The sequence below is a fragment of the Haemorhous mexicanus genome, chromosome 16 (assembly GCF_027477595.1).
Source record: "Haemorhous mexicanus isolate bHaeMex1 chromosome 16, bHaeMex1.pri, whole genome shotgun sequence".
Taxonomy (NCBI): domain Eukaryota; kingdom Metazoa; phylum Chordata; class Aves; order Passeriformes; family Fringillidae; genus Haemorhous; species Haemorhous mexicanus.
The window spans coordinates 8,846,213-8,872,227 of record NC_082356.1 but is presented as its reverse complement, the minus strand read 5'-3'; the positions used below and the strand labels follow the sequence as shown (position 1 = coordinate 8,872,227).

General features: G+C 45.9%; 3 pseudogenes; 2 read left to right on the top strand and 1 right to left on the bottom strand.

The window, feature by feature from the left end:
* LOC132334706 (zinc finger protein 850-like) overlaps positions 1–26,015 on the bottom strand; it is a 1,213,125-nt pseudogene that overhangs the window by 224,597 nt on the left and 962,513 nt on the right.
* LOC132334717 (zinc finger protein 850-like) overlaps positions 1–26,015 on the top strand; it is a 260,738-nt pseudogene that overhangs the window by 88,661 nt on the left and 146,062 nt on the right.
* LOC132334512 (telomere repeats-binding bouquet formation protein 1-like) lies at positions 4,724–24,845 on the top strand (annotated as a pseudogene).

Genomic DNA, 26,015 nt, shown 5'->3' with positions numbered 1-26,015 from the left:
GGTGGGGTTAGGGAGGAGGAGGAGGAGGGGGGGAGATGGAAAAGGAGGGATGAAGGCGGAGAGAGAGCAGTGATAGAAGGAGGGAAAGGAGGTGGGGTTAGGGAGGGCGAGGAGTAGGGGTGGACAGGGAGGGATGGAAGAGGAGAAGGAGGTGGAAATAAGACAGCAGAGGAGGACGAAGAGCGGGGATGGAAGAGGAGGAGCGGAAGGAAGAGGAAGAGGAGGGACAAAGGCTGATTAAGGCTGAGCAGACGGAACCACGTGCTCGAGCCCTGCCTGAATTCGCAGCCCCCACCTGTGGGATCATCAACCCCCCCCCCATTCGCGCAGGTGGGCGGAGAGCGGGAGCTCGGTCCAGATATCCCGGGGGGATCCCTGGGTGTGGCTTTTTTGGGGGATGTTTGGAGAAGGAAGAAGTCCAAGGCTGAGCGGAAAAGGCCCCTTGGGGGGACATCGGGGGGTGCCGTTGGTGGCTGCCGGCAGAGGCAGCCTGGAGGAGCAGAGCCCTGTGTCCCCCAGGAGCCCAAAGTGGGGAGCCCAGAGAGGGGGGAGCGCCGCCATTGGCGGGACCCTCAAGAGCCTGGAGAGGGGCAGGGGGGACTCCTTGGAGCCCCTGCAGCCCAGAGCAGAGAGTGAGGGGAGAAGGGACCCAGGAGCCCAAACAGCCCCGGCATCCCGAAATGGGGAGAGCGAAGAGGGGGGAGCTTTTGGGATTGCTGGGACTGCCAGCAGCCTGGGCAGAATGGGCAGTGAGGAGAAGGGGGACCCCCAATCCAAGCGTGATCCTGGCAGCTGGGACAGGGGGGAAAATCCTGAAAGCCAAAGGGGAGAGACCAGGGACGGGAACTCTTTGGAGGCATTTTTCAGGCTGAATCTTGTTGTTTGGGAGGTTTTTCTGGAGCCCGGATGGCCGGGGACTTGTAGAGATGGACTTGCCTAGAGGGACCTTCAAACTCTATGTGTGTTGGGGAAGATGAAACAGGAAAGCATTATAAACATGATTATCTGGCAAAAGATTTTGAGAATATATAAAGTAGAAGCAAGATTGAAATGAAAGAAAGCTGTGAGATACCTTAGTTACTGAACAGCTGGAAAACAATGGTGTGGCCTGACTGAAGGTAATCCCTTTGTGATGAAACAATTCCCTCTGCTTGCAGACAGGTCCAAGGGCCAGAGCAGACCCTGCTAGCTCAGCAGAAGGGGTCCAAAGAGGAGTTTTTAGGCTTTAAAATGTAACACGGTATGGTGATGTGATGATTCCTCTAGGCTGTATGTAAATGCTGTAGGATTTGTATCTTGTACCCTCTCATCCTCTCTCCCACTCTCTTCTCTCGGGCCTGCTCTGAGCTGTGGCTGGCAGCTCCCAGCAGGGCCCCTGCACCCAGGCCCTTTGCAATGAACCCCAAGTTCCATGACCTGGCTGCAGAGATCTCTCGTCTCCATCCATCCCGACCGTCCTACCCCCCGACGATCCTACAAACAGCTCATCCCTTGTTTTCCCCAAACCAGGATTTCCCTTTGCCAACCCCTGGGAGGCTCCAAGGAAGAGGAAGATGCCCTGGGACACTGAGGCAGGTGAGGAGGAAGTCAGTGCCCCTTTCCCCTTCTGTCCTGCTCCATCTCCCAGCCCAGCACGGCCCCTGGCTGCAGGACAGCCCTGAGGGGATCTCCTTCCCCCTGCCTGTGGCACGGAGGCAAATCCCATCCTGTCCTTGTCCTTCCTCCCCCAGAGCAGGAGCTGAGCATGGAGAGCAGGGAGGACAAATCCCCGGGGCAGAACCTGGCAGCAGAGGCCGTTTTGAGCGGCTCCACGGCGCAGGAACCCAACGGGGAGGAAAAGCCCCGGAGATCCTGCACGAGGAGGGGCTGCAAACGCAGATGGCGGGGATCTGAGGGGGAAAGAGCCAGCCTGGGCCGGGAAGGCGGCCAGAGATGGAGCCAGAGCTCGGAGCTGGTGCTGCATGAGCAGCTCCATGATGGGGAGAAGCCCCACACGTGCGTGGATTGTGGGAAGAGCTTCAGGTGGAGCTCCAACCTGATCAGGCACCAGAGGACCCACACTGGGGAACGGCCCTACGAGTGTGATCAGTGCAAGAAGAGGTTTCAGACCAGCTCTGGTCTCCTCAAGCACCAGCGCACTCACACAGAGGAGAGGCCCTTCCGCTGCCCCGACTGCGGGCAGGGCTTCAGGCAGAATGCCCATCTTGTCACGCACCGACGCATCCACACTGGGGAGAGGCCCCACAAGTGTGAGGAATGTGGGAAGAGCTTCAGCCAGAGCTCCCACCTGATCAGGCACCAGAGGACCCACACCGGGGAGAGGCCCCATGAGTGTGGGGAGTGTGGGAAGAGCTTCAGCCAGCATTCCAACCTGGTCATCCACCAAAAGATCCACACAGGGGAGAGGCCCTATGAGTGTGATCAGTGCAGGAAGAGGTTTCAGACCAACTCCTATCTCCTCAGGCACTATCAGATTCACAGAGAGGAGAGGCCCTTCCAGTGCCCTGACTGTGGGAAGGGATTCAGGCACAGCTCCACCCTCATTACCCACCAGCGCATCCACACTGGGGAGAGGCCCTACGAGTGTCCCCAGTGTGGGAAGAGCTTCAGCTGGAGCTCTAACCTGACCCGACACCAACGGAGGCACCGGTAAGGGAAGCCCTGCGAGTGCCCCGAGTGCAGGAAGAGCTTCGTGCGCTGCTCCAGCTCCATCCCCCACTGGAGGAGCCACTTTGGGCACAGCCCTGGTCACCCACATTCCCTGTGATCCATTTTGGGAACACACCTGGCTGCTTATCCATGTGTTTGGCCTTAATTTTTTTCTCTTCTCCATCTCTCTGTACTCCAAAAGCCAAGAGGGATCGATCTGTCACCTCAAATCCCACTGAAAAGAACTGTATTTTTACCCAAAATGGCTCAATTCCACCTCAAATTTCTTGTTCCCTCCTCAAAAAAACTCAGTCCCAGGCCAAATTCGCTCCATGCCACAGCTGCCAGGCTGAGATGGAGTTGGGAGGAGATTGGGAGAAGTGGGATCCCAGTTTGGAGCAGTGGGATGGGGATTGTGTGGGGCTGGCTGGGTGGGATGTATTTGATAGCAAATAAAACTTTCAGAGTTACTGATTTCTGTCCTGTTCATTTTCAGTCAGTTCTGTTTGCAGTGATGCCTTCTCAGCTGATTAAATTCCTGTAAAAATCCCATTTTTCTAAATCATCTAACCCAAACATTTTTCTAAATCATCTAACCCAAACAACCCAAAAACCAATATCCAAATAAAACCACCCACACACAATTAATTTTTTAAAAATAATTTTAATTTTTTAAGAGTACTTAAGGATGTTATTAAAGTTTAATTGTTTGGTTAAAATGTGTGAGAAATTATAGTGGTGTTTGATTTTGTGTTTAGTATATTTGTAATATGAATTGTTTAACTAAGGTGTGTTAGATTGCATGTTAGTTTTTTTAGATATTTTTTATCTGAAGTATATTAGCCATTGAGTTAAAACTTTCAAAAGTTATTTCTTGGTATATAATTTGTTTATATAAATTTATTGGTAATGTTATAGTAATAGGTTTTGCTGTTTTGGGTTGAATCATTATTGGAATATCGTAAGTAAGAGTTGAAATTACTATATTTCATTTTCATCATTATTATTTCATTTTATTTATTATTTCTTTATTTATAATTTTATTCTAATGTTTTGAGATGATAGGAAGGAAATTCTAGGGCAGGAACATTGTTTCCTGGCTTGGAACTGGAATTCCAGACTCTGGGAGTGTGTGCAGGACCACACAGACTGGGATCAAATATGGACTGGGATCAAATATGGGCTGAGATCAAATATGGACTAGGATCCTATGAACAGGGACTGCACAGAGTGGGACCATATGGATCAGGACTACACAGACTGGGATAAACTGGACTGGGATCAAATATGGGCTGGGATCACATGGACGGGGATCACATGGACAGGGATCCTGGGGATCAGAACCCTCCAGACCGGGATAGCCTGGAGTGGGATCAAATATGGACTGGGACCATATGGGCTGGGCTCCTATGGATTGGGACCACACAGACTGGGATATACTGGACTGAGATTATACGGACTGGGATCACCTTGACTGGGATCCTATGGACTGGGATTCTAGGGAGTGGGACCATATGGATCAGGACCACACAGACTGGGATCAACTTGTATGGGATCAAATACGGGCTGGGACCATTTTTTAAACTAACTTTGTTATAAAGATATAGTTTTTATTTCCATTGTTAATTAAGCTTAGAGAAATAGCTGCTTGTGTTAAATGCCTGCTGGGATGGGATAACATCCAATGCACACAGGATGAGGACACCTGCACAGATCTGCCAACTATCAACACTCCCCATCTGAAGGCAGAGTGGACCAAGGCCCAAAAACTGGAGGTGATAAAGAGAAGGAGCCAAAACCACAGCCAAAAAACCACACATGCTCTGAAAAGGCAGACCCAAGGAGGGGCCAGGTAGAAGAGTTCCTGGAAAATGTAAACAAGTTTATGGATATGCATGAGGGTCTATGAATATGCAACAGGCTGATGTAAGGGAAAAGGTATTTCAGGGGGATCCCCGAAGGGAACAGGGTGCTCCTGGCTGAGTGCCAAGATGCACCCGGCCATAATAACCTTTGCTCCATGGTCCTGGTCTCCCATTGTCCTTTATTAAACTTTTTACATTTTCAAAGGAGGATGAACGTGTTTCTCTGCACTGAGAATGTCCTCGTCGACCTGGCCACGGGCGAGACGAAGCTCATTGACTTCAGGTGCAGCACGATCCTGCAGGACACATTCTACACCCGGATGTCAGGTGAGCCCAAAGCCGGGGCCCAGCCAGGCAGCAGAGGTTCCCCCCTTTGCTGGAATAGGGGGAAGAGGGAGGAAGGGAGGGCGGGAGAGGGATCCTTCTTCAGCCAGCTGAAGCCAAGTTGCTTTTTGGCAAGGCAGGGGCTGGCTGGGAGGGAGGGAAGGAGGGAGGGAGGGAGCAGGATATGCCTGATGAGCTGTGCCCGTGTCCCATAGGAACGCCGGAGTACAGCCCACCGGAGTGGATCCTCTTTGGCTGCTACCATGGCCAGCCAGCCACCATCTGGTCCCTGGGCATCCTGCTCTATGAGCTGGTCTGTGGGCACCTTCCTTTCCACACCAAGGAGGACATCGTCCGGGGCCAGCTCTGCTTCCCCGCCCGGGTGTCTCAAGGTGGGGATGCACCCTCAAGGCACGAGGGGAAGAACGGGGTTGGGAGGGGCAGCTGGCACAGAAGCGTCCTGCTCTTGCAGCTGGTGAGGAGGTGGATCTCCTGGGCTTAGCTGGAGGAGGTGGCACCTGTGCCTCTGTGCTGGTGTCCTCTGCAAGAGAGGATCGATGGGAAGCTTTTGGCTGCAGCTCTGAGCACTCCTGGTGTGGCCTGAGCACTGTGGAATGTGGGAGAGCATGGACAGGAGCTTTGTCCCGCTGAGCGGCGATTTCTGGTTTCTCTCCACAGAGTGCCAGCACCTCATCAGGTGGTGTTTATGCAAGGACCCCACAGACAGACCATCTCTGGAGGAGCTTTTCGAGCATTCTTGGCTGCAGGAGCCCTGCCTGGCCCAGGAGACAGCAGAGCTGCATCCCTGTGCACAGTAGATCCAGGAACCCAGCAAGTAGCAGTGGAACACGTCTCGTGGCACTGGAAGAAAAGCCCAGAGCGTTTCCCTGCGGCTGTGGTGCAGAGGAGAGAGCACAGCCGAGGAGATGCTTCCACTGGTCCCCGGCGAGCTGTGGAGGGAGCGGCTCCGAGCTCCCCGTCCTATTGGAGAAGTGGTGGCAGTGCAGTGAAGGTGCCACGGACTGGGACAGCAGAAACATCCCCCTGCAGCTCAGTGGCATCGTGATGTCGCTGCAAGTTGAGGCACAGCTGGCGTGTTCTTCTGGAGCACAACGTGGAGCTGGGAACACCATCCTGGAGCTGGCCGCTGGCAGGGCAGAGCCGATGGGCTTTGGCTGCGGCCCCTGACTGGAGGACACGCTCTGTGCCCTGATGAAATCAAGATGAGTCCCTAGCCGGCGCAGGGGCGGGGGGATGGTGGTGCTTCCAGGCAGGGCAGGGCTCGGCCTGACCCTGCGCCAGAGGTTCCCCGCTCGGTGGCACTGGGGAATATTAATTTTTATGCTGGCCGCCAAGCTGCTTCTTGGCGGGACAGGGGACAGATGTTGTGGAAGGGGAGCCGGCTGCTGGCCTTGCTGACAGCTTCTGCCAGCCAGCCTGGCAGGGGGTGAGGCGGGAGCAGCCAGCCTGACAAAAGCATCCATCCATGTGGATGGGGGACGGGTTCCGGAGCCGTGCCCCAGCTGGTCTGCTTTGCAGGCCCTTGAGGAAGGGGGCGCGTTTACATGTGGGAAAGGTGGGGATTTTCCCCATCTGTGGGCAGGTTTAATTCTCTCATGGAGCGGTCAGACCCTCCTCAGGCCTGTGAAACAGTGACAGGCTTTGTGCTTTTTCTTGTTTCCAGGTCTTGTTTTGAATTGACTTTCATGCAATTGTTCTCTGTTTTTCCCAGGAGGATTTCACCTGGTGCCCGGACCGGATGGGGAAGTGCCTGCAGCGTCTGTGGAGCACGTCCAGTGGCAGCACTACCCCAGGGGTCACGGTCTGCAGGGACAGCCCCTTTCAGAAGGACGAGGACCTGGTGCGTGATCGGCTCCTCTCCTGGCAGCAGCTCTCCAGAGGTGGGCACCCGGCTCCATAGCTCAGCTGGCAGAAGGGCTCTGGGCAGGCGGCAGCGGGCACACGGGCATCCCGCTCTTGCAGCTGCTGAGGAGTTGCTGTGCCGTGATTAAGCGGAGGAGGTGGAACGGTGCCTGCCACGTTGCCCTTCTCTAAAAACAGAGAATGGGTTGGGAGGTTTGGGCTCTGAGCACAGCCAGCAGCCTGGCCCGGGCACAGGCCATGGCAGGACACGGGGACAGGAGCCTGCTGCGACTGACCGTGGCTCTCTGGTTTCTCTCCTCAGGCTGCCAGCACCTCATGCCATGGGAACGGCACCGCTCGGCCTGCCAGGCTCAGGGGGCCGGAGGGCAGCCCATGTTCATTTGCTGTCAAAGATAAATTATTTTGGTTTTTGTTTGTTATCGTCATCATCGGAGCGTTTCTTTCATCCTTTTCCAAGCTTTTGGCCTGTTGTGATAAATGGATGTGTTTCGTGCTAACAAAATCTGGTGGTTTATACCAGCTGGACTCTATTGTGGTCTATACCATGTTTTATTTCCTGCATAGGTAAAATATCATGTATCAAATTTGATCAAAAAGAAAAATGTGGGAGTGTGAAAACCTGGATTTGTGGGATGTAGAAGATACCAAAATTCAGTCTTTAATAAAAAGCATGAATTAATATTATCCAAAGAGACGATGGGGGAAATTGTGATAAATGGATGTGGTTTGTGCTAACAAAATTGTAATTATATCAATATTTTGGGAAGAAAATTGGAAAGGTATATTTTATTAATGCTATGAAGCAGATGGGTTTCTTTGTAGATGATACATGTGGGAAACAGGGTACAGGAGATTGGAATTGGCCTTGATGAACAAAAGTTAGGAAGACTCCCAAGTCAGAATTGGCATCAAGACGAAGTTAAGACAACTCCCAGGACAGGATCGGCCATGACATGAATAACATTGGGATAATTCCAGACAGGGAACATAAAAGAGTGTTCTTATCTATAAAATAAAAAGGCTTAATTGGAGCATAGTGCTTACTTACACAACACAGGACTTGGGGCACATGCACAGCCTGTCAGGTTGTTCAGAGGACAGTGAGGAAGACTGTTGGCCTTCCTCCAGGAAGAGCCCCAGAGAGCCAGAAGCCCCCTTAGCCACAGCGGGAGCATGTGCTGTGAGTGTGGTGATGTAGATTTCAAGAATCAGAAACAGGAGGAGATTTACAGGAAAACATTGATGAATATGTATTAGCACACAGTACAGAAGTTATGTTTGGATCCTTTTGCCTTTTGCACATCAGGCAGGGTGGGAAGCCCTCCCTGTACCCTGATTGAGCAGTTTTGGTTATGCTTTATCCAAACCACTGCCAAATTTCCTTTTGTAACTACTGGATTCTATTTGATTGTATTATTTTATCTCAGTTAAAACTGCTGCTAAATTTTAGGTTTGTGGTTTATTAAATTAGACATATGGGACCCCATATATAACATCAGGAATATGACTTAATAGTTTACAAAACCAAAATGAATATTATTCAGCTAAATTAATGAGGAATAGAAAAGCATTCGGGACTTAATCACAAAGGATAAAGGAACAGAAATGATGATACTTGATTAAATGAATACGTTTTAACCTAATGAGTTAGTATTTTAGTCTCCTCTGGCTTTTGATCTTCCCCCCAGAAGGGGAGCAGTTCTTTGATCTCCTCTTCATGAGGGGCACAGTCCTTAGGGTTTGGTCATGGCTTTGGCATGGGGTGTTTTGTTTTGGATGATGATGACTGCCAAAAAACCCCCATAAAATCCCCTGCAGAACCCCGAAATTCCCTCAACTCCCCCCCCCTCCAACCCCCTTAGGATGAATTTGGATAATTTCAGGTAATTTGGGGTGGATTTGGGGGGGTTTTGGTACCTTGTGGAATCCAAAGTGGGTGTAGGATTCAAACCTACTAAAAATTCCCCCTAAAATTCCCCTAAAATCCTTCCATATCTCCCCCAAACTCCATCAGGATGGATTTGGAGGTAGTTTTGGGAATTTCAGGTAATTTTGGGTCAATTCTGGGTCGATTTTGGGTGGTTTTGGTAACTCCCGGACACCAGATTTGGTGTAGGATTCAAACCCAGCCAAAATCCCCCCAGAGCCCCTCAGGATGGGTTCTGAGGTAATTTTGGGTGGATTTGGGGTTAATTTTGGGTCCTTTTGTGAAGCAGCGAGGGTGCAGGGCTTGGAGTGGGGCTGAGCAGTGGGGCAGGAACCAGGGGAGGGAGGGAGGTGTGAACCCCCCCTGAGGATCCCCTGATGGGGACACCCCTAAAAAGTTCTGTGCCAGGATTGAGAAATGAACGGGACCTTTGGTTTTTTCAGTCTTCAGGCTGTTGTTCATTTTTCTCTTACCAAAAGTTCAGCATGCCGTCTGCACACCAGACTTAGCATACAAAGAGAAGGCACCAAAAGTCATAGGACACACAGGTTCAAGGTCTTTTAAAACGACTTTGTCCAATTAACTCTTAGAACACATTTTATTTCTACCTTTCTACAAGTAACTAATTCTTTGTTTGCCACTCGGTGTCTGCATTGCAGCTTTTTCCAACCAATCACCCTGTGCTCCCAACACAGCAGAAAATGGAGGAGATGAAGAACAAGGAGGAGATCAGGCAATGCCCAAAATCCTCCATCTTGGAAGCTTTCTCCATGGACAAAAGTTAAAAGCAGTGATCTCCTGGGGATCAGGACTTCTCAGGGAGACATTCCTTGTGCCCTGGGTTCCAACAGCAGGGGGGAAGGGGAAGTTGGGGATGGGAAAAGAAAGACTTGGGCAGGAAAAAAGGGAACCTTAAACAGCGTGGTAAACGCCATTTCTAGAGGGAGGGCCCGGGACGGCGCGGCCGTCACCTTCCCGGGTAGGTGTGGATACACAATCCAGGTCAGATTTCCCATGGATCCGTCTGGGAAACATTAGGGAGCTGGAGATGAAGAATCCTGAACAACCTCGCAGGTGGTGTTTGTGACAATTGTTTTCCTCATGGATTGTTTACCCCAAGGGGTTTTCTTAATTAGCCAATCATGTGAAATGTAAAATAACCAATCAGGTCCACCTCTATCGGGATCGAGTACAAAAAAATCCGTCTCCTAATAAAGATGATTATTGGCTTTCTGAAGATGCATGGAGTGTGTCACTCATTTATCCGTGTCATTTCTGACTCAGCAGTGACAGGCAGGAAAGGGGAACATGGAAAGATGGGGGGAAAGGAGGACACAGAACGGAGAGAGGACAGCAGCGCTCCCGTGTCACCTCTGGATGGATTCTGTCCCTTGTTCTGCCCTCAGGAAAAGAGAGACAGGGTGGCACAGAGTGTTGGGAAGGATGAAAGTTTGACAAGAATCTTTAACAGATATGTGTGCATGACAGAAAGATTTTTGAATGTAGAATGAGCCGAAGGAATAGAAATGAAAGCAAGTTTTGATATAGAAGAAAAGAATTGTTGAGCCAGTCTTACGGGGTAACTAAGGCAAAGGCTGTGCTACTTACAAGTGGTTTTTATGGCTTAGAGCAAAGGATAAACCCACCTCAAACAAGAAGATGTTTTTACCAAGCAAAAAGATTCCACAGGTAAACAAGACTGCCAATATTGCAAGTAGAAAAAAGGTCTCAGAATTTTCCACTGCAGGAAAACTGAAAAACAACTTCTAGGTAAAACTGTAACGTAATAACTTTGAGTGATTGGAGAATAGTAACATGAATATGGTAATTACAGGCGTTATGATAGGCTATAGGTAAAAGTAAAGGTATAGATTGGTTATTCTGTGTTAAGATGCTCAGCAAAGCAGAGTATATAATGCACTGTAACCAAAGCTAAAGGGTCTCCAGGCCTGCCTGCAGCTGTAGGCACAGGCTCTGCCACGCACAACCCTGGACTGCTGTAACATCCAGGATACAATAAACTGCATTTTGAAGAAATGCCTGGAGTCCCTCATCTCTCATTCAGGCTCTTACAGGAGAGGGACACGGGGTGACAGAGAGATGGCAGCAACCCCGTGCCATGCTGGCAGTTTTCACTCCTTGCTGAAGGCTTGGGAACAAAAGGGTAAGGAAAGATATGGGCAATGTTATGGATACATATTATAATATTGGCTTTTCACAGATATTAAAATGGATTTTATATGTGTGATGTTAAAGCAACTTTGGTACAAATATATGGGTTTTATTTCTCTTGTTAATTAAGCTCAGAGAAATAGCTGCTTGTGTTAAATGCCTGCTGGGATGGGATAACATCCAATGCACACAGGATGAGGACACCTGCACAGATCTGCCAACTATCAGCTCTCCCTGTCTGAAGGCAGAGTGGACCAAGGCCCAAAAACCTGGAGGTGATAAAGAGAAGGAGCCAAAACCACAGCCAAAAAAACACACATGCTCTGAAAAGGCAGACCCAAGGAGGGGCCAGGTAGAAGAATTCCTGGAATATGTAAACTAGTTTATGGATATGCATGAGGGTCTATGAATATGCAACAGGCTGATGTAAGGGAAAAGGTATTTCAGGGGGATCCCCGAAGGGAACAGGGTGCTCCTGGCTGAGTGCCAAGATGCACCAGGCCATAATAACCATGGTCCTCCATGGTCCTGGTCTCCCACTGTCCTTTATTAAACTTTTTACATTTTCACAGGAGGGTGAACGTGTTTTTCACATTTAGGAACGGGTAAAGTTTTTTCAGTTTTTTACAGGAGGGAGTTTTGAAGAGCTACAAGTGGCTAATCTGCCTGCAACAAGGACCATTCCACGGGCTCTTGTCACCTTTCCTGACACGTCTGCTGCAGCTCATGGAGGGTGAAGCCCTGGAGGCTCCTTAGGGGTGGTTATGGACGATTGCAGGCAGCGCCTCGATGCCCTGGATCAGGGGTGCCCCCTCCTGGGAACCCCCACGTTTTCCAAATAGGCATCATCTCCTTCAGGGCGCTTCCTTAAGAATCTGAGCTGTACATTGATGTCAGAGGTTACAATCTAAACCATTCCCATCAGTCAGTAACATAATTCAGGTGTTAAGATGTTGGAATGTTGGAGGACAGAAGACAGATGATGAACTTTGGACCTGGTTAACAGAAGAGATTTGATACCAGGATGCCTTGGCAAAACAAACAGGACTTTGAAAATTAGACCTAGATTGCAAGAAGGGTTTGCTGGAAAAAAATCAGACGGGTTTGCTGGAAAAAGAAAATCCCATTAAACTCTGCAAGCAAGGGATGTTGTTTTATGCATAAGTTTGTGTATGTGATTTTAACCTAATCACTGTAGTGCACATTACTAGTCTCCCTAAAATAGTATATAAGTGCTTGTATCCCACAATAAAATCGGATTCTGATCACCGAGTCAGTCTCCCCATCTTTCTCCATCACTGACACTTCCCTAATAAAGAACTGTTATTCCTGCTCCCATATTTTTACCTGAGAGCCCCCCTTAATTTCAAATTTATAACAATTCAGAAGGAAGGGGTTTCCATTTTTCCATTTCAAGAAAGGCTCCTGCCTTCCTTAGCAAACACCTGTCTTTCCAAACCAAGACACAGGAGCCACCTGTATTATACATGGAAATACTTCACACAAAAATAACAAGAGCCTCAAAAAGGCAAAACAGCTTGGTAATTTGTAGAAAGTAACTCTGATAAAAAAAAAGTGTGAATAGATTGGTCTGAAGATGACATTCACAATTTTCCTGGTGACATTGTGCACTGTACTGTAACAGTGGACAGTCACTGGATATAGACAGTAGGATAACTGGATATGCTTTTCAAACTTTTTCTAAGTATTCATTGAATTATTCATTGAATTCTCATCCTTCTGTACACTTCAGCTCTGCTGTAAACTTCAGAGACATTTTTTCACAAGCTTCTAACAAGTTACTCTGGATCCATAATTCCTGAGACCAAATGGAGTCCAAATGCCAAGTGGGATTACTCTTTTCAAAGCCTGGAGTCACACAGAATGAAGCAGCACTTAAATCATCCTGTGCATCCCATACACATAACAGTCCAGTCACTGACCAGCTGCAATAATTTTTTTTACTTTTGCTACAAATTACCTTCAAGAATAAGCTACAAATAATATCTTGAACCGGTTTAAATTCAGGGATTGCACTGCAATTGCCCTAAAAAATTCTAAGGGTACCTAGTGCTGTTGCAGTAATACAAGAGAACTGTAAGTGTGTATTACTAGTTGTTATTCATATTAGGTACAAATGGCTCAGCTTAGCTTTGCAAAGGAGGAAACAAGTGATGGAGAGTTGAAATGATGGAGTTGGGACAGTGTAGCCAGTCTGCTTTTTGTGAGAGATGCTCTTAAGCAGTGGCAGTAGTCATGTACTCATCTCCTGTAACTTTGCTCCTTGTGATCTACTGTCCACCTCAGCAACTTTTTCTGCTCTTTTTTTTTTCTTTATTTCTTCAGCTGAGTACCAAAAGGAAAAGACAGAACTGCAATGTTACTAGCAAAATAAAAGATTATTTTTCAAACTAAAAAATATTCACAGCTTTTAGAAAACACAACAGAAGTGTTGGAAAGTATAAACAATACAAGGTATTGAACAGTATTTCTACATTATCCTACATCAGCCAAACAAATGGATAGTAGGGCTTGAGGAACAAGGATGTAATTGAAGTTTTGTTAAAAGCGCTTCTTTTGTTCTGTGTGTGGTAACTGTCATCACCCTGATGTAAATACTTCACAATCTATTTAAATTTTCCTAAATTGTATTATCTTGAGATCAGCTATGATTTTTTAGATTTCTCTTGTACCCATCATTGAATTATCTGAGCACAATCTCCAAACAAGACATATGGTAAAGTAGCAAAGGGCTGCAATAACTGAGCAGCCAACAGGATTAGCCACACTGGCACCTATTGGCTTTGCCAAATCCTCTGTGAGTGCTTTCGTTTCTTTTCCTTTTTGGTTTAAAATGCAACACATTTTCATTACTTCTCATGACTCGCCTCTCAAAGAAAAAGGCAGTAGCTGTTTTTGGCAGGGTAAGTTACATTTGCAAATTGGCTCACCTCCTTGGCAGCAGAACTGCATTTTTTCTTATCAAAGCTGCTCCTCAGTTTGAGTGGGGAGAAGGTGCAAAAGGATGAGAGAGGCTGGTGGAGCTCTGATGGTCTGAGGATGCAATGGTGCAAAGAGCTGGAAGGTGAAATACCTTCTCTTGAGTTCAGGGGCATTAGGGAAAGGGAGTGTGTGCCCGAAAGCTCAGCTCTGTCAGCCATATTCACAGAGTAAAAGGTTTCTTTCCTGCACCTGTGTGTGTGGCCAATGCCAAGGGATGGCAGCTCTTTCTGTTGTCGGGGCATTGCAGCCTCCAACTGCAGAGTATGCAAACTGAGCTGCATTGAAATGTGTTTTCCAGGGCTCAGTTTTGGGGCTGGTCCTTGTAAACTTCTTTATTGATGATCTGGAGATGGAGATTGACAGCACCCTCAGTAAATTTGCCAATGCCCAGTTGGGTGGGAGTGTGGATCTGCTGGAGGACGGGAAGGCTCTGCAGTGAGACTTGGACAGACTGGATCAATGGGCCAAGGACAAGGCCATTGAGGTTCCACAAGGCCAAGTGCCACATCCTGCAGGTCACCAGCCGCCTCAGTGTGAGCCAGAGTGTGCCCAAGGGGGCAAGAGGCCAATGGCACCTGGCCTGGATCAGCAGCAGTGTGGGCAGCGGGACCAGGGCAGTGCCTACCCCTCTGTGCTGGGCACTGCTGAGGCCACAGCTCGAGGGCTGTGTCAGCTCTGGGCCCCTTGGGAAAAAGCACATTGAGGGGCTGAGTGTGTCCAGAGAAGGGCAGCAAGGCTCACAAAGGCTCTAGAAAACATGTCCCATGAGGAGTAGCTGAGGGAGCTGGGTTTGTTCAGTCTGGAGAAGAGGCTCAGGAGGGACCTCACCGCTCTCTCCAACTCCCTGACAGGAGCGTGCACTGAGGGGGGGCTGCTCTCTTCTGCTGGGACTGCACTGAGAGCCAGAGGAAGTGGCCTCACGTTGAGAGGAAATTCAGGTTAGACTTTAGAAAAATATTTCACTGCTCAGGTGTTCATGCCTGGGAATAGGTTGGCCAGAGGGGTGGTGCAGTTGCCATCCCTGGAGATGTTAAAGAGACCTCTGGATCTGACACTGGCAAATGGTTTAGTGGTCTGTGTTTGAAGTGTCAGAGCTGGGCTGACGTTGAACTGATGCTCTTCAAGATCTCTTTCACCTCTGACGGTTCTACAATTCCAAGCGCTTCCCGCCTGGCTGAGGGGAAGGCTCAGGGCTGTCCCGAGTCCGAGGGCGGCCGTGCCCTGACGCGCTGGGGCGGCGTCTCCTGAGGGGCCGGGCCGGGCTCTGCCCTCAGCTCCGCGAGATCCCAGATCAGCCCGGCGGGGCCTCCGCTGTCCTTCAGTCCGCAGATCCCACCCCTCAGCCCGCAGATCCCACCCCTCAGCCCGCAGTTCCCACCCCTCAGCCGGACAGCGCTCGGCAGCGGGCACCCGCCTCGCCTCGGGGTCTGCCCGGAGCCACCCGCGCCACTGGATCACAGGTACCCGAGCCGTGCCCCATTTCCCCCCTCGGGACTCCCCAGCCTTCCCACAGAAGGCTGCTGTTTCATCTTTAGACTGTTGCCTTCCAACCCCCACCCCCCCACCCCGCTCTTATTTTAAATATGTATATGTTCTTTCCCTTTTATATTTGGGCTGATCTGGAGTGCTTGCTAAGGCTTCAGAGGGGAGCTCTGATAACGAGCTGTAAATCACTCACGGCCCATCTGAGGGAGGAGGGTGCGAGGGAGCTGAAATAGGCCAGGACAGCCCCAAGTCCTGTTCCACAGCGCAGCGTCCTCACGGCCTCAGCTGCTGCTGTGGGGTTTGGTTTCCACAGGACGCCAACAACCCGCACTTCTCCCCTCTGGCCTTTGCTCCCTGGGTTTCGAAGGATAAGTCCTGCCCAGGCTGGCTGGTCTACTGACCGTGCCAGCCATGTGCTCTGGTGCTGCTGAGCGCACACATTGACAGATCTGCAGTTCTCCAGGAGTGGTTTCTGAGATTTAAAGCAATGTTACTGGATTGTTTTCCATAACTGATGGAGAAGAATTTTAGATGCAACATTTGCCAGCTGTTTGTTGAAGCAAATCTAGTTGTTTGTCTTTCCACCTTGCTCTGTGATGCAACAACCGAGGTGAGCTATTTGAATCTAATTAATGTAGGCTGGTTTATAAATACTATTTTGCGTACCTCCTGTAGGTTGCAAAAGTCAAAAAGATGCAGGTAAAGGTCAAGATGTGTCCTTGTATACATCCAGTTTTAAACCCCTTGTGCTTCTTATATTGCAGAATTGTATAAACATGTATTAAATGAAACTCTTCTGAAAAGCAATTAGCTCCAGAGCGAACTCATTTTTACAGGCTTCCTTTTGTTTGGGTGGGTTGTGTTTTTTCTTAGGCTGGCAGGGTGATGGCAGTAGGACAAAAAGAGGTGAGGAAGGCTGGCAAGCTTTTCCTTGTTGTGGCAGGGTTGGATTTGCAGGAAAATGAAATGCATGTCTGTTATCACTTCTGAAAGGCTGCTGGGAGATGACCTCTCTCAATTCTCCTCTCTAAGAGAAGCAGCAAAGGAATGGGGCAATCAGTAACTCCCAAGAGAAAGCAGGGCTGGCTGCTTTCAATGGATGGATGCACAGTGATGACAAGGATTCTGCTTTGAGCCTTTGCTCCACTTGGAGAAGGAAAATGAATCCATTCTTAAGCTGCATTTGCCACTGATTTAAAGTTTCTGCCTGGAGCGAAGTAATTTTTGGAGAAATTGTAAGAGGTTACTGTGATGCTTGCATCAACCTTCTCTGTTTGGGACTTGGGGCGTGTTTGAGGGAGCATCTTTGTGCCTCCAAAGCTGAATGTCACTCTGCTGCTCTGCTCTCAGAGGCTGCCCTGTGGGGTTTGTGAAGAAGCAATGCTGTGGGGTTTGGTGGGTTGCATGGTTCATGAAATGTGGCAATGTCTTTGGAGAATTTCAGTGGGTTCTCCCTGTAAGGAACATGTCTCTGTGCTCACTGCCCTTGGTTTGATCAGTGCTGCCAGAACAATGCTGATGGTTTAGTGGCTCCTTGAGCAGCAGGAGGCCGAATGTTTTAGAGTGTTCACCCCCTAAGTAACATGACTTGGTCTTAGTGCCAGTTGTTGGCCGATGGCAAAGGTGGCCACTCTTGTAAGGAAAGTTGGATCAGCTTTGTTGTGATCAGTGACACAGAGCAGGGGATGTTCTTTACTGACAGTGCCCCTCAGGGGTAACATGGAATGACCTGATTTCTGCAGAATGTCCACTCTCAAAAGATGATCACCTGTTAGTTACAAATGCAGGGCTGTCATAAAAGACTGTATTTCCAAAGGAAAACTCTGCCATACAACAATACATTCAACTGTGTGTGTGTGAGATGACAAAGTAAAAGCAGAAAACTAGGAAAAGTGCATTTTAGAAAAATGATGTTGTTTCTACTGCATATATTATAAACACTGCTAATCTGAACAGAACTGAAAAAACTTTTTCCTTGCTGTTGTAGAACAAGAACAGAGATTTAAAAAAAAGGAACACTCAAAAGGTGCAGATAAGTCAGTGTGGTAAGATATCTAATATAATTTGTCATTATAATCTGCATCAATTTTACAAAGTTTTAGTAGACTCTGACAGGCCTGTTGTGGGGTGGTGAGCAGTTGGGAGAACATGTTTTTTCCTAATTTCCACATTTTGGATACTGTATTGGCTATGCAAAGGGTAAATCCAATGTCAAACCTGCACACATAGTAAAACACACCATTACGAAGTCACATTTTTTGGTTTTAATTTGCTAATATTTATCCACATTTTTATTGTATTTTAACTTCTTTAAGAACCCTCAGACCTTGTAATGGTTTACTGTTAACAATACCTTCTGTCACTGTTAGAAATAATTATTATCTAAGTCTTTTAATGATACCCCAAAGACTAAGAAGCAGATTTTCCAAGTCTGTTTTCCCACCCAGGGTTGTGTGTAGGTGCCCAGAGAATATTTTGTGTTCTGTTTCCAACCACGTGACTGAGGGCTCTGCTGCTGTGCTGCATGGTTTATGTCTCCTGTACCTCAGTACCACGGAGCAGCCTTGTGCTCTTGGACTCTTTCCTTACTACTCCACAGATTTTCAACTGCACCCTGAATTTTATTTGCACTCTGAATACTTTAATGGCTCTGTATTATTTACACTTATTGCACCTTGCAATTGTGAATGTAATATTTAGTAGTTTACATCAGACTTACTAAGAGTTACTAGTAATGAAAGGCCAGAAATATTAAAAGGAAGCTGTTACTCTGCAAAGGAACTCATGCTCAAATAACAAAGGATGGACAGAAATATTTCTAGGTTTGTTATTGGTGGCTGAATAGAAGTGATGTAGCTCCATTTTGGCTCACTTCCCCCCCTTTTTTAAAATACACCTACATACTGCATTTTGACAGGTTTATTCTAATACTGACTAGATTAATAGAGAGAAAAGATAACAATTTAATGAAGCTTTTTGTGTTTGCTCCTAGATATGAAAACAGATCTGACCTTACTGCTGGAATGCCTTAAATCTCAGTTGGACTGCCCTCTGTCTCAGCAGGAGGCTGTGGTCACTGTCTATTCCATTTGCCAACAAAACAGTAAGAAAGGCTTTTCCTTAGAAACAATGCAGGCATTTATGTTCCCCATATATGCCAAGGAACTGGTGGGCACTGTAAAAATGTCTAAAGGACATAAGGCTTGAGATGTTGGAAAATCATAGAAGCCTTTCATTTTGCAGAGAAACAGAAGCAAAAGTTTTTCCTCTTGTAGGTGAAGCAAGCGAATACTTTGGAGAAATTGGTGGTTTGATGTTTAGAAATGACCTTGCCAAGTCGAGTGCTCATTGCATCGTAAAGGAAGCAGCTTTATTTACATTGGGGATTATTCTAGAGAGTAATGGCAATAAAAATAACACTGTTTGTATTTCTGAGTGTGCTATGGCCCCCTGTCATTACTTGTGCTCCTGCTTTGTCTCCATTTTCTTTTGGTCTCACAAAATGAGACTACAAGATTGTCAGTTGGAGCAAGGGCAGGGAAGGTGCCCCAGTTGCCCTGTCCATCCCCAGATTTGATCTGTGCCTTGCTGACTTGTGCACACAGGGTGTCTTTAAGTTACCAGACAGCTGCACTCCCCCTGTCCCTCAGCAGCAAGTGTTCAGTGACTCCTGGATTGTTCCAGAGCTTGCCAGGGTCCTGCTTGGTGTAGAACTCACTGCAGGGGGAAGCTCTCAGGCACTTCATAGTCCTGCCCTGTCTCTGCTCCCCACATACTGGCCACAATTGAAACTTAATAATTTAGGATGATGAGTAGCTTACTTGAGGTTTTCACTTTTTGTTTTCAGTGTCTTGTCAACAGACACTGTTGACAAGTACACTGTCTTGTGTACTTCTGAGTTGCTTGAAGAACTCATTTTATTTTGAATTTAAAAGGATTCTGATGTGAACTTGAAAAGAATGTCTGTTTCTGTCATCTTAGTACTGGTGTCAAATAATGGTAAGTTGGTTTTTTTTTCTGTGTTATGATAACTCTCCTTTTCTATTTGCCAATCTGCAGTCCAAACTTTGGAACATGCAATAAGCAATGTTGTGGTGAAGTGAATTTATAAAGATGAATGTTTGCATGTAACCGAACCTGAATTGTCGAAGTAGGTCATTGCTCACTGGGATTTCCTTAAACAGCAGAACGTGGTTTAGTTCTAAGAAGAGAGTTTGCAAATGCAAACCCATAGTTTATGAGAGTGTCTAGAAAGAGAGAGACATAGAAAGGTTATTTACCAATATGTTGATATGATTTTGTATTTCCTTGTGGGGAGGATATGTGCTTAGGAAAGGGAATGTATGTATGTAAATTCAACTTGCTGTTAAGATTTTGTCTGCAGTTGCATTTGTCTCTGGAGTCTTGTGTGTGTTCTCTTTTAGAAAATGGGCAAACCCATGTCAGAGACACAGACTGCATCAGCCTGCTGCTGCAGTTGTTCAGGTGAACAGGGCTGCAATTCAAACAGGCAAATAGTAGGCTGGTTAGCAGCTATGTTTCCTTGACTGTCTGGGACTTGTTTGCATTTCCTTAACAGAACAACTCTCTCCACATCTGAGAAGAATCTGTCAGCTGAAAACACTGATCCCTGCTATCAGCTCTGGTCCTCAGTGTGCAGCACTCTCTGTGCCTGTGTCAACAACCCCCAGCACGGGACATGTTGCTCTGAAAACTGTTGAAGAAGTCCAAAGATATTCTCCAAATCGGTAACACTTTGGTTTCATTTTTACTGTTCAGCTGAAGTTGATTTCATTGCGTTTTGATTTGGGGTAATTTGTTTTTACTTTTCTAGAAGATAATCAGAACATTTGCTGTCGGGTTTTTCCCTATGCCAAAGGGTGGCTCGAGAGTTGCACAGAGCCTGAGATAGTTCGTCCCATCTGTTCATTTCTTGGTCTCACAGTTGCAAACAACTGGAAGTGCAGCTCAACCTTTACACAGCTTTGAATTTGATAAAAGGAAGTTTAATTCAAGAGGTAGATGGGTTTTTCTTTCTTGTCAATCTCTACAAAGTCATTTGCTGTTCTTCCCACTTTTACTCTGACCACTGTACTCCACCATCTTTACTTACACTGTGCTGTGCTCAAGTCCACAAATAGCCACAGTCTGCTTACATTTGATAGGGTCAGTAAAACTGCTGGGAGCTGTTCTGATTCAAAGTGTGTCTAAATTAAAGTCCTTGTGACATGGCTGAAAACAGTGACTTAGGTAGAACTCAGGCATGATGTTTGCCATTTGTGTGCACATATCAGGGTCATGTTTTCCTGGAACTATTTTATCTGCGGTTACTGCATTTCTTGAGATTAATGTATCTCCAGCTTCTGTTGTATAAGAAATGTAATGACTGACACATGCACAGAAAAACTCTGATGGACTTACTTGGTGAAAAGCTAAAAGAATTTGCAGACTCTGTTGCTTAAATCACATTTTTTTCTTTTTTCCACTGAGCAGATGTGCAGAAATCTTTTGTTTCTATTGGAGGATTGGATACATTAGCCAAAGCTCTCCTTGAGCTTATGCCTGATTCCTGTTTGTGTCACTCCAGCATGAGACTTGCAGTGGTTGTAACAAAGACTCTGAATGCCTGTATTGCTACTAACTGTGAGTGGAAAGACATTTTTGATCTATGGCAATTTTAAAATGCTATTTTTAAAGTCTTGTGCTGTTGGAAAAGTTGCAGAAATGAATGCTTAAAGGCAGTTAAGTTCTCCACATCCCAGTGGATGTTGCGATGCTTTTTAAAACTCAGAGGTGTAAGTGGGGAGTGATTCAGTTCATCTGAGGTGGATTACTGTCCCATTGTTGCTCAAATGAATGCAGTGAAATTTAAACCCAACTGAAAATTAAGTTTGAGATGCTCCAGCCCTTGCTGGGTAAGTAAAGCTGAGCTCTGGGCCTGGATTTGACCAGTCAGTTTGGATCCTGGAGTTGTGCCAATGGCTGAATAATAAATTGTGTAGCTTTAGGAAGCTTTAGTCATTTAGAGGTGGAGCTGAATGGACGTGGTGTTTGTGCACAGCACACTCTGCTCTGGTTTGCTGGCTGGGTACTGCTCTCCTGATGAGGTTTTGTGTTTTCCACAGAAGGTTTGCAGAAACCTGTGATCCTGACGAGCCTGTGCTGTGGCCATGGTTGCTGTATCTCACACTTCTGCCATAAGAGCTTCAAATGGAAATTCCCAGAAGTTGAAAAGCATCAGCCTGCACTAGTTGTGAGGGTAGTTTCAGCTCAGTTGGGTGTGACAGGACTGGGCCTCAGCGTGGATGCTCTAGCAGTGGTGTTGCCAGTGCCAGGAAGGGCTTGCCCCCTGCTCTTTTTATGGCAGATACTCTGCGTGTCAAAGCTTATTCAACTCTCTCTGGCTTCATGCTGGAGCTGATCAAGGACATGGAGAAACTCAGCAGGGATCTCCAGAAGCTGCACAGTGCAAAGCCCTCCTCATTCATCAGATCTTCTGCCTCCTCTCCGTGGAGCACAGGCTGGGAGGATGGGCAGGACTGGATTTGGGAGCAGCACAGGAGGGGTGGGGTAATCTGAGCTGTTCAAGGTGGAACAGGGCAGGGCTGAGCAGGCCCAAGGCTTTGAGGGCTCTGTACAGTTCCCTCCAAACCCAGCATTTGATCCTTGGATAATTCCTGTACACTCACAATCGACTTTGTTTTCCTTCCAATCATTTTAACCAACAGCTGCCATGAGTGTTGTCTTGGCAAAGTATCCCACTGTGTCAGAGCTGCTGAAGCTGCTGTCCAATGAGACACTGAGCACAGGAGAAAAAAATCAGTATTATTCTAACAATTGGACACTGTACTGAAGTTTGTGGTAAGATTTGCTTTTTCTTTTTCCTGTCTGTCAGCTTCTCCTAAATTCTCATCCACTGACTCCTCCTGTGGTGTCACTTCATCAAGACTGGAACACGAGAGAGTGTTCAGTTAAATAATACAATGTCAGTATTTGGACAAAAAGTTTTCTAGAATGTTCCATCTTTAAATTTTAAAGCTTGTTAGCAGGAAGTGTCTTAAGTAGCTTTGAAAAGTAGACTCAATATGCAAGAATTCAGAGCTGGGCTTAGGTGTCTCAAGGAATAATTAATCCAGACTTGACAGCTACTACAATCCAGACCTAGCAAATGGGTTGTCTTGAGCACCCTTTTCATGGTCCTTGGCACATAGAGCTTCTCTCCACTGCTTACAAGGCCAGGAATATTTGTAAAAGCCATGTAAGAGCATTGGTTTCAAGACACAGAAGCAGTTGGTAGCTCTAAAATGGTTTTGTCGTGTTCCTCAGGGCTTGCCCAAGCTTATCTGGCACAAATACAGCACTTCAGTTGGTATTTTGTGGTAGTGCAAGCAAAGAGAAAGGGAAATTCATTTGTACTTGTGGTGTTTCTCATGTATGTTTAGAGAAACAAGAAAAAGACCTTGTGTTCAGAAAGTTTGATTTTTATCCTCTGAGTGCCAATAACATGTTCAATAATTAGCTCAAGAGGTCATAAATTTATTTTAACAGACATTTTTTCATTAAGAACTAGTGAAACAAGACTTAATGGAAAATGTCTTTTGAAAAGAAAAATTATTAAAAAATTATTTCAACATAAAAAAGGTTTTTCTTCAAATGCCAACACTGTCAAAATAAAAATGGTAAAAGTTTTTATTTCCTTTTTTTAATTAAGTTTAAAGAAGAAAGAACTATGTTTGCAAGTTACCAGTTATATGATTCCATATGGGAATGAGAGCACAATAAAAATTCAGCCAATGACAGAAGAAATGAGGAGGAACAGATTGGCTAGACCAGGCTTAAGCTACTAATTTTATTTTGCTAAATAGAAACCTTGAGATTTTGATATTTCTGCATCCCAGGCCTCACAGAAATGTTGCATATCTACTCCAAGAGCAGGTCATGGAAGAGAAGAAATACAGGAGTCATTATTCAAATGTTTTGAGCCACAATTAAATGAGCTTGGAACTCCATCGAATAAGTGGTCTCAGTCCTTCAGTTTTCTTACAGCAACCTGAGTTCTGGTCACATCATCCTGTGGGATGTAAAGCTCTCCTGCTGTCACTGCAGCAGGCTCGGGTCTGGAGTGAAAATCTCTCTTTCTGCAGAAACTTGCAGAGAGTTGCCAGTATTGGCCCCTACAATGACTGTAAGGTGAAGGTGTGTGGGGCTGAAACCAAACCTTTCCTTTACCATGTCCTGTTCTAGAAGAGAACCAGTGTGAGCTGCCTCAGAACAATGGTCTGCCACTCATGATTCAGGTATTGACAGGATCTCAGGACGAGGAGCTCGTCAAAGCTGCTACTTTTGTGCTGCAGAGCTGCAAACAAATGAGTAAGCTTGCTGTGACTGCTTTAAAAAGGAGAGGGATTGTTTCCATCTCTGTGTTCTGCTGATTCCCCAAGTGATTTTAACTTCTGTGGCAGCTTTTTTTGTAATTCTGTATACTCCAAAAGATGTTTGTTTTCTGCACAGAAAGTTGCCTATTTGTCTTTAAGAACTGACTTAGGCAGAAAAAAAAAGAAGTAAAAATTCCAAGAGTGTTGCAAAAATGCATTTGTGAAACCTCTCCATGTAGGGCCAATTCTTAAGGCTTTCCCATCTCTAAATTGTGTGGAAAAGATCAACATTGTCATTTATCACCCAGGGGATACTTTCTTCCTGGGTGTGTACCACTAGAGGGAGGGAATAAACCAGGAGATAATCAAGCCTGAAATCACTGTGTCTGCACTGATTTCCAATCTGAAGAAATCTTGATCTTTTTTTTCTAAAGTAGGATGTATTTTTGGGCCCCCTGTTTCAGTTTTTTATAAATTATCTGTACAATCCCTCCCATGAAGCAGAGAGACCTTGTCCTCTAATCTCTAGAGCGTGGAGGGTGTGCAGTTGCTAATTAGGAAAAAACAAACCTGTATCTCCATTTCTGTGCTGCAAGCACAACAGAGAGGTTTGTGTCAGATTGAGGTGTGGAGATTTGTCGTGTCCATTACTGTGGAGTTGTTTTTTTAAAAAAGCAGTGACTCGTACTGGTGAAGAACCCAGAGTTAATTCAATGAAAAAGCTTTTTTTTCGTTCACAGCATCATTGTGGAAACAGTTTGTAGGAACTCTAATTGCAAGTTCACCTTTTGTAACAGCAGCTTATATTTCAAGTGTGTTAACATTTATGTAGAAATCTTAGTTTTATAAAAATTGTAATTTTGCATTAAATTATTGGGGCTGTCCCTTAGCATACAAAAATGTAATAAATGCTTCTTAAATGTTGTGTTTACATGATAAAATTTTATTTATTAATGTTGTTTTATATTTTCTAAAGCTGAACAGTTGTCTCTGAAATGATATGATAACTCATTAAATGTGAACAGTGCAGAAGAATTGGATATGCAAGTCAGAAAAAGATGTCTGCAAGATAGCTGGAAGAAAGCAAAAGTAATTTTACACAGAATAAACTCAATTGAAAAACAGCATGATGAGGTTGGCCTACTTACTGAAATGGGATAAAACTAATCACATCTTTCCAGAGTTTAAGGAGCAAGCAAAAGTAAAGCCTTAAGATAAGTTCAATGTGAGCAAAAAACCCAGGAAAAAACGTCGAATTTGTGTGAAACGACAACCTGCAACATTTATCAGTATTGTAGATCAGCCTGAGTTACAGATGTGCAAAGAATGGAGGCATCTGTATTGTAGGAAGTATTCTAGTTTCCTGTAAACCCAGATTTTCTATAAGCTAGAAAAAGAAGTTGAAGTAATTTGTAATTGCTAGACATTCAAACCTGTAATTTTAATATTTGGGTGCATGAAATGCTCAGGATTGTATGGCTGTGGGAACTGATTTACTGATCTACCCCAAATGGTGGATATTTTTTATATATATATATATATATATATATATATAACCTCCCCTCTCCTAGAGAATGTTTTAGTAGTAGAGGTAGGTAATGACTGAAGGAGGCGTGCAATGACATGGATTTTTTTCCCCTTCTTTTCAAATTAATACATACTGCATAAAATAAAGTATCTTACTCTGCTGCCAGGTTGGTATGCTCTCATTTCATCCACTGACAGTCTGGTTTCCTTTCCAACCTGAAAGATCATTTCCTTTTTTATGTCTTTCAGGACATGATTGAGACTGGTAGAACAATGAAAGCTCTGCTTTCCAAAATAAAAGACAAGAAACCAAGGGATGGTAAGAGGTAGATCCTTGTAAGGTACAAGGATAAAGCCACTAACTAACATCTTCAAATCATTAGGGTCAATAGGCAGTGTATGCTGACAGGTGCTTGTTTGGCTGAAGTTTGGAATGGGAGGAAGCAAATGCAGGAAGTAATCCTTATCCAGCTGCTGAAAAATTAACTGTTTCTTCAGCTGGGAAAGGGACCAGGGCACTGCCATCTTCACTGCTCAGATAATTTATGGCTCTTGCCATGCAGTCATCAAGTCTGATGGATTCCCTGTTTCTTACTTTATGTTTGAAGGAAATTAAGCTCTTTCCATAGCTTTTCTAACACCACCTCAGTTGCCTCCATACTAGAATGACAACACTCAGAATATTTCTTCATACTGTCAACCATAGAGGTTTTCAGAATCTGAGAGTCTGTCAGCCCTGGGAAGATGACTTCAAGTAGCATTCTAGATCTGCTTTTAGTAGATCTCAAAAGAAATTGTGTGGAA